Source organism: Dysidea avara, chromosome 4 (genome assembly GCF_963678975.1).
Source record: "Dysidea avara chromosome 4, odDysAvar1.4, whole genome shotgun sequence".
NCBI lineage: Eukaryota > Metazoa > Porifera > Demospongiae > Dictyoceratida > Dysideidae > Dysidea > Dysidea avara.
Genome location: NC_089275.1, coordinates 46,667,918 through 46,681,032, shown reverse-complemented (window position 1 = coordinate 46,681,032; position 13,115 = coordinate 46,667,918). Strand labels below are relative to the sequence as shown.

Sequence of the window (13,115 nt, the reverse complement as noted above, 5' to 3'; positions counted from 1 at the left end):
AGACTAACGCAGCTTCGGATGATCGCCTCGAACTCACCAAAAACATACCTTCATAGCTACAACTAGTGTGCTTGGATGGCTGAGTGCCGGATGAATAACCTGGATAAGTTGGTGTCCGGAACCGGACGAATAAGTACTAGCTACTTTCTTTCTATTGTGTGGGAGCGGTAAAAAGTGCCCCACACAAAAGATAATTAGGCGGTCTGGCCAGCTATATGTATACGCGAGACTACTGCACACATACCTTAAATGATAACAACACACTCACACTTTACTCGAAGATAACATTAGCCTGTACACTCACTCAACACATGAAGGATCGGCCGGTTAGTATTAACTTTCTATAATGTATAAAACCACAATATTTATTTGCAACCTACCGCTGTACATGTATAGATCAACGCATGTGTATAAACCGCGCACGTGCATTCACAATAAAAATGAGTAGTGACGAATACTGTACATTTTAGTGACCGCCACTAAGAATTTGCAGTGACGTTCACTAATTGCCACAGTATATATTAAATTTTTTTAACAGTATTCACTACTGGTTTTTAGGGACCCGCCGATTATGCTGGCATAATAATGAGCATAATAGGTGCCTGAAAGCATTGAGCATAATGCTAGCATAATAGGCAGAAAACTTGTGCAATGCTATAAATTCTTGCTTATCAAAATACATATCCGACAAAAAGATCGATGTACTCTAATAGAACAGTCAGTAACTCTAATAAAATTATCAGGTAGCTGACTGTTCTATTAGAGTATATCGATCTTTTCTGTGACATGCATTTTGACAAGCAAGGATTTACAATCAGTGCTTCAACCACTTACTGCTTTTCCATAAAGTGCAAAGTTATTAGAAAAATATGGGAACTGAGGTAAAAATATTGAGCATAATTTGAGCATAATAGGTAAATATTGAGCATTAATCTAAGCATAATAGGTAAAATTTTGAGCAGTGCAGTATAGCATAATAGGCAAAATAATGAGCATAATCGGCGGGCCCCTAGCTACTGGTTTTTTTACTGTGTTGCATTGACTCACACGGTATCGGTTTGTATGCAGATGGAATACAAGTATATAGCAGTGGTGGATACAGGGGGGCTGTAATGGTTTCAGCTGAAACCCCTCTGAGAATAGCGCGCGCCCCAAATTTATTGACGACTCGTCGTGTGCGTGATAAAATCACCACGGGTTATACATAGTGTGTTACACTAGGCAGTGGCGATTCTAGATCTGACCTACAGGGGGGGGCCAAGTAGGGAACAGCATAACTATTGTTGTTTGACTATAGTATAAAGTAGAATTTTCAGGGGGGTCTGGGGGTGCAACTCCCAGAAGCTGCAGGATTTTTGCAATTTAAAGGCTTGAAAACAGCCTAAACTTTGTTCTAAAAACATGAAAAATGCTAAAAATAACAATGCCAATCTATACAGCAACTTTTCCCCAAGATTTTTAAAAAGTTATTTTTTAACAGGGGGGGCCATGGCCCCCCCCTTAGAATCGCCTATGACACTAGGACTTTCCACTGGCGAAACTTCAACTTTTGCCTTTGAAATAACAATTACACCGTTCAAGAGCAGGTGACCTTTTTTTTTTGGTCTTCGACTTACAGCCAGGCTGAAGTTGAGTGGAATCTGAAACCCCCTCTGAAAATTTCTAGATCCGCTACTGTATAGCTTCTCCTAGACATCACACAGGATTGACATATTAGACTAGATTGACCCAACTCGGTATGATGCCACTGATGTATATTTACGAAATAGCTGACATCCTAATATTTACTGATGCTGACATAGACTCCAATGGTATTTCCTATAGGATAGAAAAGAATAAGTGTATAATTTAGAAGCCACGAGTCACACTGTGAAAAAAGAGGAATATAAGATGGTATATCTAATGGCTTAAACTATACAAATAATCTCAGTATAGTCTTGCGTTATACTAACTATCTTATACTTTAGTATAAACCCCATCTTATATTATGGGAAACAGATTATACTTTAGTTTAATACACATTCTTTGTATGGCTTTGTTTACTTAACTAAATGTGATAACTTTTTAGCTTCACCATTAGATCTCATTATTGTCTTATTTTTAGCTTCACCATCTCATTATCACCATCCCATGTGACTTAAGATTTTTTTTACCGTACCAAACAAAGTCATGATGATTTTACAATAAGTAGCTACACTTCTGTTAATCACTATATCTAGCTAACTAGCTTCAGTTTGTTGTGATAATTTCATACGCACACATTTTCATATGGCAAAGCATATAATACCAGAAAAATTAATTATTCAATCTAAGAGTCATACAAATCTAGATTTTCTTGCACAGTTAGCACACCTGCAAAACTTCGTTCTAAAATTGAAGGGGTCAGTGGTGTGCGCATGCGTATTAGATGCAATTAAGTCGCCATCTTTGTCGCTATTGTTGTATCATAGGTTGTAAATGTGAGTGATATGGTGGTGTCGCTCGGACGGTGTATCTCTCGGAGAGAGTGTGCGCGATCGGCGCCATCGTCCAATGAGCCACGATGATAGTTATGGACCACAACTGTACATCCCTGCTTGTCCCTGCTGGCCTGTCACGGTAGTGGTGAAGTGGCGCGGCCAAGTGGACAATTCCTTCAATGGCAGCCATCAAAAACAGCTCTAGATGAGTAAGTATTAGACTAAAATGATAGCTTGTACGATAGGTTTAGCCGTATTAAATTGTTTATTGTGTATTGTATGACAATGGCCTGCAAATGATTCAACTTTGGTGTTGCTGTGTACGTATTACATGTTTTATATCCTGTTATCTCAGCTTATGGCGGATGACGAGTGGACACAGTTCATCAGCGGTAAGAGTATGCATGGTCTGCTCTTATGATTTTGTATATTATCTCTTCAGAGGTACAGTTTCTTGTTGAACCTCTTGGTTCTACAGGCTGTCAGTGTACAACATCTGCAGTGTTAGTTTCCTTCAATGGCAGCTGCTTCCGTTAAAGAATCTGGTAGCGACCATGTGTGGACTTTTTGGTTCTTTTTTCACGGAGTTGTTCAACGTCATCTTCTAATTACTTACAGCTGTAAGTGCATTAAGCCTGATTATGTTTTTATTCATTTTCTTTTCAATAGGGTAGGAATTACAGACTTGGTCTCGGTTCTAGGAGATTCTTCGTATTGCTAACATCTGTAAGTAAGTACACTGAGTGTCCAGTATACAATTTATATTTACCTTCGTTTAGGTTTGTGGAAACTGGTCTCATTTCTTCTGGGAACCGGTCTCATTTCTTCATGTTTTTCACTACTTTTATCAACAGCTGACGGCTGCTACCTCGTCTGGCACTGTAAATGAGTTGAGTGCTTTCAAGAACCTGTTCCATCTTGTTTGTCCTTATTTCACTGACCATGCTCGTATTGCTAACAAAAGTAAGTTCACTGAGAGTATGCAAATTATATTATATTTAGTCTTGTTTCAATTGTACGTAGTGATTACAAGATTCTTGGACTTGGTTATAAGTGTATCAGATGCTTCTTGTGAGCTTATGTAACACGTTAGCCCAAACAAAGTCACATACTAAGTGGCCGTTTTATGTCTGGTTAGACTCACTGATAACACCTGTAAGTACACTAAGTAATCCAGAATATGAATTATGTTTGCCTCCGTTTAGGGTTGTGAGACCTGATCTTATCAGACTTGTCTTAGTTGTACATGGATTGTCGGTCTCAGTTTTAAAAGATTGTTACAAACTGTAAGTACAATGATTGTTCAGTATACACATTATATTTACCATCTTTAATAGAGTTGTGGGACCTAGCCGCTGTTCTACATGGTAATGCTAGGTTTCCAGACAAGGTCTCGGTTTTATGAGATTCTTATTGTTACAAACTGTAAGTCCAACGATTGTCCAGAATAAATATTATATTTACCATCTTTGTATTAGAGCTGTGGGACAGTTCTACCAGACAACTGACAGATTGTCATAGAGTTCTACATAGTGATGATAATACAGGTAATTTGTAATGGAACTTGTGAATTGTATTTACTGTCTTACCTGCTGCAGTTGGATAAAGACTGATAAATAATGAAATTGATTTGATATGTCATGGCCAAGGAGACATTGATTTACTAGCTGTACCTATTGTGGTTTTAACATATTTACAGAATTAAATTCATTACAAATATAATTATAGAAATTATTTAATTAAGGTAGCCACAGATTGTAGGAAAGTAAAAAAGTACAGTAGTATAGTAGCCAATATATGGTTGAAATAGGCTTAGTATAGTCTGATAATACACTGCACTATACTAGTGATTTAATCTCTAATATATGACCGTCTTAAATGTATTCAATAAGCTTGTTATAGTAAAGTCCTAATCTATTAATATATGCTGTACTATTTCATTCCAATACTAACATAATAAGACTGTTATAGACCTTATTATTCTGAGCTTTTTTCAGTGTTATTATTATTACTACTGAGCAGTCAGCCCTGCTGGTGTGCTCAAGTTGTGCAATCATTAAAAATGATTGTAATCTAGTTCTAAAAGTGTTACTCCATCTTCAACTTCAATGAGATAATATGTCAGTAGCAAATTCCAATCATTTACTGTTTTTGAAAAGTAACTATTTAGGTAAGATGTAGTAGATGAGTTGGGTAGGATGTAATGTAGTGGATGGTATTGTCTTGTTGATCATGTTGATGGTAAGTATATAGTATGGTGGAATTGTAAGTGATAATTGGTGGTAGAATACCTTGTGCAATGTTTGCAATCTAGCTAGATAGTCTGTGATGTATTTGGAGAGTTGGCCATGATAGCTGATCTAACATTGAAGTAACTGAACTAAATCTGCCATGATCATTCAGGACGCACTGAGCAGCTCTTCATTGTACTTTCTCTAGATCCATAATTTCTCCAGCATGGTGAGGGTCCCAGACATCTGATGTGTATTCTAGTTGTGGTCTGGCCATTGTTAAATAGGGAGATTCCTTGACTAGCTTGCTTTGAGCATTTGCTTAAATTACATTTCAGAAAATTAGGTGTTCTAGATGCTTTGGTGACCATATTAGAAATATGTGGTGACCAAGACAGTGATTTATGGAGTATGCGTATGACTCCCAAGTATGTTGATCAAATATATTCAGAGTGATTGTTAAGTATGTAGTCATGGGTAAGTGGTGTTTCACTGTTCTGCCGCACCAGTGTTTATTGCAATACTTACATCATTTGGTATTCATGGTAATCTCAGTAACCTTTTAATTGGTAGAAAAGAACAAGTTGTACTAAATGGCCATAAGTCTTGTTCTATCCCAGTGGTGTCCCTCAATTAAGTCCATTTAGGGCCCCCACTATATATTTACAATCACTGTGCAAAAAGTTTGATATACTCAGGTGCACACTAGTAGGCATAACTCAATTATACATTCAATTTACACAGGTATGTATGAATATGGTATACTATTATTGTATCTCCTGTGTATTACAAATTGGCTGCTATACACTGGTGTGTATACATCATGTGTACATATGTAATAGATATACACAATGTAGTATAGCTTACCACAGCTTGTTGGCATAGTTACGTGGGCACAGTACATACAGCTAACTTATTATTAAATTCTTATGTATTCTGTGCTATTTTTAAAGAATTTATGTATAAAAATGTAATTCAATAAACTGTAACACACACAACAACAGCTCCATTGTCATCCCAAGTGGCATTAATCTAAGCTTGCCTTTATGTAGAATTACATTTGTATAGAAAAACACATTAAGATGTTCCCTGTCGCGGTGGCTTTTCTTCATCTACACCAGGCCTGACCCAGTTGGTGGTTGTTGTACACCAATTCAAGCCATACATGTAGTACTATTTTCACCAGGCTGCATCTGCCAAGACATAGTTATTTTAAAGAGCTTATAGGCTACAATTACCAGTATAAAATTTATGGTACAACTTTATAACTGACTGAAAGAAACTGCAAAAGAACAGTTGTAAAGTTGTAAATGCTCAGAACAGTTGCAAAGTTGTAAATGCTCAGACATACAGTACTTACCAGTTGTATGTCGTACAGCTTCAGTTCTCTTCGCTGACTGAATCTGCAAAGGATATCAGTTGTTAGTGAACAAATGCTAGTGAAAACTTACCAGCTGTCCATCGTACACATGGGTACTCTCTGTTGAGTGAATCTGCCAAGGATATCGGTCATTATTATACAAAGGCCGTGGTCATACTTAGCAGTTGTCTGCCGTAAACTTGGGTACTCCTTGATGGCCGAATGATATTGGTTGTTAGTGCACAAAAGGCTATTGCAAGTTGTCCATCATACAAAGACCATGGTCATTATTGTCCATTGAACAACTTGAGTATACTTTGCTGACCGAATCTGTCAAGACTATAAGCTGTTATTAGTATGCAAAGGCCATGATCATACTTACCAATTGTCTGTCATTATAACTTCAGTACTCTTTGCTGACCGAATCTGCCAAGGATATCGGTTGTTAGTGCACAAAGGTCATCGTACAACTTGAATACTCCCTACTGAGTGAATCTGGCACACTTTACTGGTTGAATCTACCATACCAAGAATATCAGTAGTAAGTGCACACAGGCCATAAGTTATGAGGGACAAAACTTTGCAAAACTGTGTAAAACATGACTTTAAATTCACAAAAATCTAGAGAGCAACATTATACATTACTTCACTAAGGTGACCACTATAATAACCTCAATGATTTCATCAATATAATATTATATAGAAAACTGTCAATATTCACAAATTTGCAAGAATTTCATCCCTCAAAAATTTCCTGCATTTGTTGTCATTTCATCGATGCTTTTTTAATTATACAGTATTTAGGCATACTTAACAGTTGTTGGTGGAACATGACTGTTGGCGTACATAACATCTATGCTTTTGGGTAATGTCGTACACCACATTTATACCGCTGCAGTACCGGGAACATTGGCTTCATCGTCATATCATACACAAAGTATTAGGAGGATCTGTACTTGAAAATTATTATTAAGTCTTATATAAGGTAGGTAGTCAATTTAACTTTTAGGAACAGTATGTAAGCCACAGTGGTAGCTAGCAACAAGCATACATACATTTGGCCAAGACTGTGATATTAATATAGTCACCTGTAGTAACACTAGTCACCTGGCTACTTGTTGTTCCTTAATAAATTTTGTTACAAAGGCCAGCTACCCAAACGTTTGATAGCACACACTGAAAGAACAAGTAGGCCTTACATAATATACATTTAGTACAGACTATTCAGGCGTAGAGAAACGTGTAAAACCACTGGAAGCGAACATATGCTCACCTCTTTGATATGATTGGTTATAGTACCTATCTCTAATGAAAATTTTAATGAGCTGGACACATGCAAGTGCTGTTGTTTTCCATGAGTAATGGTGCACCGCAGTGCTGATTCACTGGGTAGGCGCGACCACATGTCTGCACATCCCAGACCAAACTTGTTTCTATGGAATTTTCTATTTAGCCAAATTTTCTGCTGACGCCTTCATAACTTTATAATGTTTAGCACTATGGGTATGATTTCAGTTAAGTCATACAAGAGACCAAAAAGTAAGCTGCATACTTTCGTATAGTGTGATAGAGACTTTAGTCTATAATAAAAATGATTCATTGTAGATTGGTCACTTACTACACACAGTGTAGAATTATTCACAGATTATTTAACTATATGTATGTGATTACACCCAACATTCTTTGTTTGTGTACAGTCATGAACATCCATTGTAATGCCAGTTTACACCAATGATTGCCATTTTACCAGACCACAATTGGAACGTGAAGCATGACAAAGTGAAACTTGACAATCTATGAGGTACATACAGGCTGCTGTTGCTTCCTCCAAGAAAATTTTGTAGATCCTCTGAGGATGAATTATAGAGAAATTTCAGTAATTTATCATAATTGTCTCAAATGCTGATTCACTGGGTAGGCGCGACCACATGTCTACACATCCCAGGCCAAACTCGTTTCTATGGAATTTTCTATTTAGCTAAATTTTCTGCTGACGCCTTCATAACTCTATAATGTTTAGCACTATGGGTATGATTTCAGCTAAGTCATACAAGAGACCAAAAAGTAAGCAGCATACTTTCGTATAGTGTGATGGAGACTTTAGTCTATAATAAAAATGATTCATTGTAGATTGGTCACTTACTACACACAGTGTAGAATTATTCACAGATTCTTTAACTATATGTATGTGATTACACCCAACATTCTTTGTTTGTGTACAATCATGAACATCCATTGTAATGCCAGTTTACAGCAATGATTGCCATTTTACCAGACCACCACTGGAACATGAAGCATGACAAAGTGAAACTTGACAATCTATGAGGTACATACAGGCTGCTGTTGCTTCCTCCAAGAAAATTTTGTAGATCCTCTGAGGATGAATTATAGAGAAATTTCAGTAATTTATCATAATTGTCTCAAATGCTGATTCACTGGGTAGGCGCGACCACATGTCTACACATCCCAGGCCAAACTCGTTTCTATGGAATTTTCTATTTAGCTAAATTTTCTGCTGACGCCTTCATAACTCTAATGTTTAGCACTATGGGTATGATTTCAGTTAAATCATACAAGAGACCAAAAAGTAAGCTGCATACTTTCGTATAGTGTGATAGAGACTTTAGTCTATAATAAAAATGATTCATTGTAGATTGGTCACTTACTACACACAGTGTAGAATTATTCACAGATTCTTTAACTATATGTATGTGATTACACCCAACATTCTTTGTTTGTGTACAGTCATGAGCATCCATTGTAATGCCAGTTTACAGCAATGATTTCCATTTTACCAGACCACCACTGGAACGTGAAGCATGACAAAGTGAAACTTGACAATCTATGAGGTACATACAGGCTGCTGTTGCTTCCTCCAAGAAAATTTTGTAGATCCTCCGAGGATGAATTATAGAGAAATTTCAGTAATTTATCATAATTGTCTCAAATGCTGATTCACTGGGTAGGCGCGACCACATGTCTGCACATCCCAGACCAAACTCGTTTCTATGGAATTTTCTATTTAGCCAAATTTTCTGCTGACGCCTTCATAACTCTATAATGTTTAGCACTATGGGTATGATTTCAGTTAAGTCATACAAGAGACCAAAAAGTAAGCTGCATACTTTCGTATAGTGTGATAGAGACTTTAGTCTATAATAAAAATGATTCATTGTAGATTGGTCACTTACTACACACAGTGTAGAATTATTCACAGATTCTTTAACTATATGTATGTGATTACACCCAACATTCTTTGTTTGTGTACAGTCATGAACATCCATTGTAATGCCAGTTTACAGCAATGATTGCCATTTTACCAGACCACCACTGGAACGTGAAGCATGACAAAGTGAAACTTGACAATCTATGAGGTACATACAGGCTGCTGTTGCTTCCTCCAAGAAAATTTCGTAGATCCTCTGAGGATGAATTATAGAGGAATTTCAATAATTTATCATAATTGTCTCAAATTATGGCTGATTTCATATCACTCACTGGTCTGGTTTCATTTAGTCACCAGGGTATAACCAGAAAATGCCAACTTCAAGTATTTTAGTCATCATAGTGTAAAAACAGTGTGCGCGCATGTGTGTGTGTGTGTGTGTGTGTGTGTGTGTGTGTGTGTGTGTGTGTGTGTGTGTGTGTGTGTGTGTGTGTGCATTTGCATGTGTGTACTGTGTAGCATTAATATTTATTATGCATATATGTGTGTGCATTTGTGTACTGTGTAGCATAAATATTTATTATTAGGGACTCGCCGATTATGCTAGCATAATTTTGAGCATAATAGGTACCTAAAAGCATTGAGCATAATGCCAGCATAATAGGTTAAATATTTGTACGATAGTGTAAACTCTTGCTGGAAAAATGACAATTGCAAAATAAGATCGATATACTCTAATAGAGCAGTCAGTAACTCTAATAGAACAATCATCAAACTGACTGTTCTATTAGAGTATATCGATCTTGTCTCTTACATGCAGGCATGCAGCAAGAATTTATTATTTGTGTTCCAGCAACTCATTTTTTTCTTTCTATATAGTGTTAAACTAGTAGCAAAGCATATGAACTAAGGCATGAACATTGAGCATAATCGAGCATATAATGGGTAATATTGAGCATTAATTTAAGCATAATAGGTGAATTTTTGAGCAGTGCAGCATAGCATAATAGGTAAAATTATGAGCATAATCGGCGGGTCCCTATTTATTATGCATATGTGTGTGTGCATGTGTAATGTACTGTAGCCTACCTATACACACATGTAGGCTCACTTATCTCGTTCATAAAAAGGATAAGCTTGATCACTGATGTAAGTTCCAGGGGAGACCACAGTTTTCTCCTGCAGTGTAGCCTTCTCCATCACATCGTGTAGGTACTGTAGAAACAAGAGTACACCATAAAACTTTCAGTATCCACCCACACTACGAATAGGAATACATATATACATAGATCCTTGCAGCACACTAATCCCTATAAACACTGTAATCAACTAGGATGACCTTCACACATACCCGTACAAACATATGACACTCAGTTACTGTAGTAGCCCTACGTGGAATTTAAAAAATCGATGCACTAATATTTTCTCCAATTTCCTTCTTCTATAGCTCATTTAAATTGCCATGCACTACTTTTCCAACAAAATCTGAGGTATCTATCATGTGTCATGAGATATGTCTTTTATTGCATTTTGCAATACAAAATTTGTTACACCAGGTTGGTTGGGTCATTGTGGTGCCAAAATTTCCATGAATTAGATCATTGTGCTCATAGAGGGTTGCTCTACACATATCACACCTGAAAAGTTACCAGACACAAAGTAGGCTGTACACAATAATTAATTTTACAGAAACATATTGCACATACTTGTTAGCTGTCATTTTAGCCATGAGCAAACAGTTTGTACAATGATTGTTTTACAGTATACAGTCAAACCTCTCTAATGCGATGCTCAATGGGAGCCATAGATTTTGCTGAATAAAGGAGGTTGTTGGATTATCAAGTCACCTCTGTAATCCGACATTATACAATATGTCAGATCATGCAGTAAATAATAGATAAAACAGATCACACAATGTTTTTAACATGAATTAATTTTAGAATTTGTAAGTATTACAGCTTTTTTCTATTACTGTCAACCAATTAAATACTTTGGTTGCTTAAAAATTATTTTCTGTGATTATTCTAATGCCGCTATTATTCTCTGTCAGATTACAAAGGTCAAAAACAATGCATTTCCAAGTCTAGAGAATCAAAGTTTGTGTCGGATTATGGGGTACAGAGTTGTCAGATTACAGAGGTTATTTTCTATACAAAATGTTGGTAAATGACATTTCGGTCGGATTAGAGAGGATTCTGGATTATGCAGGTGTTGGATTAGAGAGGTTCGACTGAATATACAATTACTGTTTTACAGAGGACACCTGCATAACCTGGACACTTAGTTGAGGCCCCAAAGTACCAGCTTTTACATGTAAACTGACCTGGAAAATCAGGACATCTTAATAATCAGGACATTTTTGGTTGATCCCAAGGTGTCGATCTTTAATACACAGGTTCCACTGTAATGAATTTATATTTCATTTTGAATATCAGGACACCCTCCTATCTCACATAGCTAGACCAACTTTTTCAGGGGAAGTTCCACTGCTTGGTGCAAATTGGCAAAGCCATTCTCTTCTTACTGTTTAGGTTCTGAGACTATTATAGTTTAAAATGTGGCACAGTGTTTGCTTGAACACAACAGGATACAAAACAAGCATGTTGCTCAATAGCGAAAGGCTTAGTCAGTCTAGCTATGCGAGATTTGTTGGACTCCTGAACATACATACAAACCAAATCATCTGTACATAATACTTGATACATCACTCTTAACCTACACTTCGGATGGTGGTGGTCTATCAAAGCGTCGTACCAATGATGGTGACTGGCTATACAATATGGCACAGTGGGACATACAAAATGACACAGTGAGACATACAATAATTATGGCACAGTGAGACACATAATATGACACAGTGGGACTAACACGTGCAAAAGCAGTGATGTCATGCTTAAAGGTGTGTCCAGAATGAGTGCACTATTCAAACTGGACCACACTCATTTTTCTCCCTACAAAGATAAAGTGGTCTAGCCAGGTGAGACTAGTACATAAAGTATAACATGCTTAAGTAATCTGTAAAGGACAATACAAACATATCATAGATCCTTTACACTCTAAGGATATATGAACATATCCACTCACCAAGAGGAATGTAGTAGTGAATGTAGTATTCACAGCGAAATCAACACTAATAACTAACTAGTTACTGTCTGTCCAGTTTGCCACATAACTGTAGGAATAGACTCTTTCCAAAAGTACGTCATTGCTATGGCAACACCTTTCCACCATTTTGAATGGGGCCACGGTAAATAATCTCGATTGCGCTCCATTGAAATCTGGTGTTAGCAGCAGCTTGAACAGAGTCGTATTGTTGAGGGACAACCCATCAATAACTTTGGGGTGGCAGAATCAGTGTTTCTGGTTAAAGGCAGCTGGTTATCATGGCTGAACAAGGCATGAGACATCGACAGCAGTCAACAACAGTAATTGCTTTGTCAGAGGTTTTGTCAGCCCATACAATCAAGTTTGCATGATCAGCTGCCGCTACAGTCACTATTATCAGTACAAGAGTCAGTGAGGAGTATAAATGGTTAATATAATTCACTTGGGTCTTCGCTTATACTGTTTCAGCTAGTTACTGATATACAAGTAGCTACCATAGTGATGTGGTTATTGAATATATAGTCAAAATGCAAAATTTTAATTCACATGTATATACTCATTTCAGAAGTATTATAAGGGGTGTGCAACAACAGTTTCAGAATCAACAAACTTTGTACTTTTAACAATTGTTTGTTTTTATCTGCTTTACCAGTTAGGCACTGGAGGCAAAGCCTGTACGAGGTGTTTACCATGAGACAGGGAACCTAGACGAAAATTGTTGACTAATGTGAAACGGGACAAATACATAGAAGGGGTTTTAAAAAATCTATCCCTATAGCCTGACTTTGATCTGC

General features: G+C 37.0%; 1 protein-coding gene and 2 long non-coding RNA genes across 8 annotated transcripts in view; 1 reads left to right on the top strand and 2 right to left on the bottom strand.

The window, feature by feature from the left end:
• Positions 1–353, bottom strand: part of LOC136254272 (uncharacterized) — an 83,130-nt gene extending 82,777 nt beyond the window's left edge. Inside the window, exon 1 of the mRNA XM_066046939.1 lies at positions 245–353. The gene's annotated coding sequence lies outside the window, so the exon portion shown is untranslated. The remainder of the gene's footprint in view (positions 1–244) is intronic.
• Positions 354–1,892: 1,539 nt separating this feature from the next.
• On the top strand, positions 1,893–4,184 carry LOC136252470 (uncharacterized). Of its 4 annotated transcripts, none has more exons than XR_010699581.1 (10): positions 1,893–2,668; positions 2,815–2,851; positions 2,902–3,079; positions 3,129–3,185; positions 3,314–3,422; positions 3,483–3,614; positions 3,665–3,745; positions 3,797–3,884; positions 3,938–4,006; positions 4,058–4,184. It is a non-coding gene; the product is annotated as an uncharacterized lncRNA (long non-coding RNA). The 4 variants fall into 4 exon arrangements; XR_010699579.1 differs by having other exon boundaries at positions 1,897–2,668; positions 3,239–3,422; positions 3,462–3,614; XR_010699580.1 differs by having other exon boundaries at positions 1,898–2,668; positions 3,129–3,189; positions 3,239–3,422.
• A 1,623-nt stretch (positions 4,185–5,807) lies between these two features.
• LOC136252469 (uncharacterized) lies at positions 5,808–12,398 on the bottom strand. 3 transcript variants are annotated; one of them, XR_010699576.1, is made up of 7 exons: positions 12,301–12,398; positions 11,936–11,986; positions 10,306–10,431; positions 6,433–6,568; positions 6,142–6,380; positions 6,051–6,093; positions 5,808–5,883 (listed from the first exon to the last, which is right to left on the bottom strand). It is a non-coding gene; the product is annotated as an uncharacterized lncRNA (long non-coding RNA). The 3 variants fall into 3 exon arrangements; XR_010699575.1 differs by having other exon boundaries at positions 10,328–10,431; XR_010699577.1 differs by lacking the exons at positions 5,808–5,883; positions 6,051–6,093; positions 6,142–6,380; positions 6,433–6,568 and adding an exon at positions 8,612–9,472 and having other exon boundaries at positions 10,328–10,431.
• Positions 12,399–13,115: the final 717 nt, after the last annotated feature.